Source organism: Mandrillus leucophaeus, unplaced genomic scaffold (genome assembly GCF_000951045.1).
Source record: "Mandrillus leucophaeus isolate KB7577 unplaced genomic scaffold, Mleu.le_1.0 Scaffold1777, whole genome shotgun sequence".
NCBI classification, from domain to species: domain Eukaryota; kingdom Metazoa; phylum Chordata; class Mammalia; order Primates; family Cercopithecidae; genus Mandrillus; species Mandrillus leucophaeus.
Window position 1 is genome coordinate 48,132 of NW_012101784.1, and position 6,000 is coordinate 54,131.

A 6,000-nucleotide genomic window follows, 5' to 3' on the forward strand; every position below is an offset into this window, starting at 1 on the left:
CAGTGTGTGTATACAGGTGTTTAAAAGATGTAATTATTCTAGGCTCTTTTCATATATATCAATTTAATATACTTTTTGTAGTGCTCTCAGTTGCCCCCAAGGGTAATTATGGAATTGGACGATGGAGAGACTTTGAGGTGGCAATCAGCTTGGAAGAGGGGGTTAAGGGATGACATATGGTTTAGGGATGGCTTAGGGATGTATCTGGAAGCTGTTTTTAGTTAGCGTATGTTTATTAGGGGTGGTTTGAAGGGAGATAATAGAGCTGAATGAGGAGCTCGCTAAGCCCACCCTGCACCTCCTTAGCACCAGTCCTCTGGGTGTTCTATGTGATGCCATATACATGAATAATTAAATGGAATATTTTGTGCTCCGTTTACCATACTAGAAAATAATATATCCCTTGGTAAAAGTTTTTTAAAACACATTGAATAATAACAATCTTACCACTCTTTGAGCATCTACTATGTGCCCAGATACCTCTCATATACTCACATATATTCTCATTAAATGCTCATACCTATTCTGAGAGATAAGTATTATAGAAAAAATGATAAAATTAGATAGACTGTGTTTTTTGAGGACTTTATGTCAGGTGCTCTTCTATTCAGATTACATGAATTATCTTGTTTAAATCTCATAACAACTCTGTAAAATAGATACTTCAGGTGAAGAAACAGTAGTTCAGTAACTTGTCTGAGTTCACATGTTTACCAAAGGGTGAAGGGGAGATTTAAGCCAAGCTGACGTCAGAACCCTTGGTGTTCAGAATAGTGTAAATGCTATATTTACCCCATTTGATGCATAAGATAATAGAGATTGCCTTACTTGCTCAAGGTCAGCTAGTTTATCTGCCAGTGCAGTTGAAAAACACATGCTGTACGCACACATTCTCTTTGTCCAAGTTCCAGGAAGGAGGAAGAACTAGATTTTACAGTGCTATATGCTATCTGTCAGGGATTTATAGGAGATTTTTAAGGTTTTCTGGTACTTTCTGGAATGGTCCTGAGAAGTTATAATTTTTAGGTTCTCCCCCAGACAATTGTGATAATAACCTGGTTTGACAACTATTGCTCCAGCCCAGGGATGGCTAACAAGTTTTATTTCTAGTGCCATTTCTGAGTGGTAGGTTATATAGGCAAATATGTTGAAAATTTTAAGGCTAAATCTGGGTTCAGCTTGGAAGAGTACCAATTAGTGATGTCTGACATGAATTTGAGGAAAGAGAAGGACATGGGTGCCCTGGTGTCAGGTTCTAACTGAGGTCCAAGGGCAGTCAGTGGGTGAGTGGTGGGTAGTTGGAAAAACACTTGAGGAATTTTAGACAGTTTTGATATGGCTTTACTCTCTCTCTGGGCAGAAGCGAGCCATATATACAGCATTAACAGGGTAATTATATGTTTTACAGACAATAGTCACTCCAACCCAAGCACAAGCTCACATGGGTGATCACCTAATATGCCTCATGTGGTGTGATTACATAATGTGCAGGGTTGTACGCCTGTGCTCCAAACCCGTGAGTCATGCGGCACTGGAAGGCCACCCCGGCCTACTTCTGAGTAAAGCGCAGCCATTTCCCTTACACTCCACCCCCTAGGCTGAGGGCATCCTCTGGGCAGGGACACACGCCCATAGGGCAGAGCCCTGAATCCATAGCCCACAGCAACAATACGGAGAGCAACAGCTCACTACTAGAATCCCAGTTATGCTACTTATGACTGTTAGGGCCCAGCATAGGCCAGAGCCCAGGAATGCCTACCATAACTTCAGTGGGGTGACATGTGTTATGTTTACACAGGCCATGACAGGTACCCATCCCACAGTGGTGTTATCCCAGTGTTGCTCGATGCACCGTGGCACCTGGGCTAGGGGTACTACATGTTCCCCCACTAGCTAGCCCCACTCATCGTAAATGCTATGGGCCAGCCAGAGGTAGGTGCGCCGTGGGTCTTGTAGTGTCTTTTGTCCGAAGCTTGCCACACTGCGTTCCAGGTGTCATCCATGGGACCCCAAGTCTCCAGCCATGTACAGTTCTCTGCAGATGCTGAATGCATGTGCCAAGCAAGTTGTCTGCAACTGCTGCTGGAAGGGTGGTGCAGATCCAACAGTTGGAAATATTGGTCACCACAGCATAGGTGTGGGCCCAGTTCACGATGCAGTTGGAGCATGTTAACCTATGGTTGAAATGACAGAGCACGCACAGGTACTAACAGAGGTAAATCACATCTCTCAAGCAAAATACAGGCTAACCTTTCATCCCTGGATAACAATGCAACCATCAAGGGATTTTGCCCTGGGCAATAATACCACATCTTCTCAGCTCCCCATGGTTCTTTTGAGTCCTGTATCTGTGCCAAAGTCATGGGGGAACTCATAATAGGTCACACAAGCAATACATATATTCCCTGGAGGAGGGTTCCTTCCCTGGCCATTCCCCTACAAAACAGTCAACCGTGGGGGCCATGTATTGACTACCCAAGGAGTGACATGCAAGTCATGGTGTATGCCCTACCCCCAGGGAGTCACGCTGGCCAACCACCGGCAGTAGGGGGCTTGGAGGGTCCATGGCCACAGCCAGGTTTTCTGTTCCCCTGCCTTCAAGGGCGTTGGGGTTGGTAACAACAGTTTACCGTTCATCCCCATACCTGGTTGGAGGAGGTCATCCTTGGTATGTACCTGCAACTGGATGGGGATGGTGGCCCAGTGTAACAAAGCCTCCACTAGGGCCAGGTCAACTTTCTGTGACTGTTCATTCAAGATTTGAAGTACCAGGTCCAGCCTGGAACTCCAGCCCCACAAAGACAGGGGTGTGACATGCAAGCGTAACCCATTCTTTAAGAGCCTCTTATACCACTCAATTATATGTGCAGCTTGCAGGTTGTATAGTACATGGAATCCCCACTTTATGTCCATTTGTTATGCCCATTTTCGTGCCTGTTGTCCAGTGAAACGTGTTCCCTTATCACTCTCAGCAGCCAGAGGGTGACCATACAGGGCCCATAAGTGTTGCAGGGCATGGATGGTGTTCTGTTGGTTGGCCACTTGCAAGAGTAGGTGAACAACAGGCTCATGACTGTGTCCACAGCTGTTAACACATGTGTATACCCTTGCAACTTCAGCAGCCACCTAATGTAATCTACTTGTGGGCAGTCACCCTATCGTCGCTTGTTGTGTAACATTGGGTAGCTACCTCCATTTAGGGTATTATGAGCACATGCTGGGCATTTCTGACAAACCTCCCAAATGTCTTGCTTGGGCAGGAATAGACCCCAATGCTTATTGACCCACTGCATCAGTTTACCTCCTGCATGTCCTAGTTTCCAGTGTAGCCACAAGGCTACATCTCATGTAGGTGCCAACTAACCATCGGACGTTAACCAAGGCATCTGCCTCATCATTGCCAGGGGTAGCCAAAGGCGTATGGCCTGATGTATGATCAATAGTTACCTCTTTCTGATGACCCATTTCCCAAAGGTCTTGCCACATGACTTGGCCCCAAATGGGTCAGTGGCTGACTAACCCTTTCTGTATTTTCCAGGTAGTTAACCATAAGGTTAAGCCTTGATAGACTGCCCAGCTACTGACACAGATTACTATAGGTGTCACCTCCCTGGTGATCACCATCCATACTACTCTAAGTTCAGCCCATTGGTTACTTTGTCCATACCTGGTTTCAAACCATATGGTGTCAGTACTAGGTTGAATTGCAACAGCAGTCCAAGCAGCAGTAGCACCTCGACTAGGCCCACCTGTGTACCATGCCCCATTGGGAATAGGGGGACACCCTTCCCTAAATAGTGAAGGCTCAGGGTCTAGGGGCGCCTTAGGCCCCATGGCCTTATCTTACATTAGGACTACAGTTTCCAAGACCTCTTGCAACTCTGCTACTAAGGGACTTGTACTCAATGTACTCCACTGCTCTAAGTATGCACCCCACTTTGGCAAAGTGGATGTCTGTGCCATCCCAGTCCAGGAGGTCATTACCCATGAATGTACCCATTCTGCTATTGGGTAAGTCATCTGCATGATGACTGCAGTCTGCCCTGTCACATTCTCACAAACCTGAAGGACGGCATACACAGCTGCTAGCTGTTTCTTTATCAAGGAATACCAGAGCTTAACTCCCTTCCTTAGTTGGGACTAAAGGCCTGCTGGCATTCTCAAGCACTCCGTGCGCTGCCAGAGGCCCCAGTCGAAGCCATCTGTGGTCACATGCACATCCAGCTCAAACAGGCACCCCTGGTCAACTACCCATAGGGCTTGTGCCTGCTGAATAGCCCATTTGGCTGCCAGGAAGGCTGTCTCAGCTGCATCATCCCAATCCCAAGTAGGTTTCTTTTTTTTTAAACCATGCAACAGTTTTGTCATTTGAGCTGAATGCGGCACAGATGTCCAACAATATCCTAGGAGACCCACAAAAGTTTACAGCTGCTTCACCGTGGTGGGCCGGGGATATGCCTGAATCTTATCACTAGTAGCCTCTGGGATGGCCTTTGTCTTACCCAACCAGATAACTCCCAAGAATTTGGCAGATAATCCAGGCCCTTGGACATTGGATTCATTGACAGCCCAACCGCACGCTGCCAAATGTTGCCGCAAGAGGGGCGTCACCACTTGTAAATCTGCAAGAGAAGCAGAGGTTAACCTAATATCAGTAATAGGCAGACCCCCTCTGGACATTGTCAGGTGGCTAAATCCGTGGCAACTAGACCGTGACATATGGTGGGGCTGTGCACATGGCCCTGTGGCAACACTGTAAAAGTCCACTGTTGCCCTTCCCACGTGAAGGCAAACTGTTCCTGGTTCTCTGGAGAGATTTCTATGGAGAAAAATGCATTGGCCAAGTCCACTACTTAGTGGTACTGTCCCAGTTCCATTGTCAAATGGTCCATCAAATCCATGATTGATGGTACAGCTGCATGCAAAGGGGGTGTTAATTTATTCAGTTCCTGATAGTCCACCGCCATCTGCCAAGTTCCATCAGGCTTTCTAACTGGCCACACTGGACAATTCTAGGGGCTGTGGGTGCCACGCACTATCTGCACCTCCTCCAGCATTTTAATTGTCTCAGTTATCTCTGTATGCCCACACAGCAAATGGTATTGACAGGTGGAAGTAACCCATCAGGGTTGTGGCAGGACCTGAGGCTGGTGATGCGTATGTCCATGCAGCACTGGCTTCACCACATGCACTCGGAGTCTGAATTCCACGGCCATACTTTGTAACACCAGGCCATGTAAAATGTCCACCCCCACAATGTATTCAAGTATGGGAGAGACATACACAGTATGTAAACGGAAAGCCAAACGGCCAACGCCAAGGTACAGAGATACAGGTTTCACTGCCACTGACCAGCCTCCATAACCATCAATGTAAGCAGGTTTGCCCAGAGACTTATTCGGGTTCCCATAAACAAGGCTGCCATCTGCGCCAGTATCCACCAGTGCTGGCACCCGCTGTACATTGGATCACTAATTCCACATGTGGCCTCCGGTTGTTTGGTGTCCTCCCAGGCTGGGCACCTTGGCCGGTTCCCTAATCGAAGAGAAAAGGCTCTACATGTCTGCCTGGCTGCAGCAAGTAGTCTTTAAGCTGAAGCACCTGGTGGGACTGGGTCACACAGCAATGTCCTTCTTTCCCTTGGACATTTTTTGGAATTGCTGCTCTGGAGACAACTGTCTCCACAAAGTTAAGAGTCCTTCATTGGGCTGCTTATGGATTTTCCCTCAGTCAACCCTGGCCAAAATCAAATCTATCCACATCCCTGAGTGTGTCGCTCATTGGGGTCCCCTTTTCTCCTATGGGGGGTGCCCTTCAGGTGGAGCATCTTCCCCTTCTTTATGGCATAGACTCCTTAGTCCTGTGGATGGCCTTCAGCTTCCCTGAGAGCTGCCATAGCAGTGGTCACTTCATGTATGCTGTGCCCTATGTACCGGGTGAGGACAGCAGCTAGGAAGCCAAAGGCACTCAGGGGGGCAGAACCCAATATGAGATCCCTCA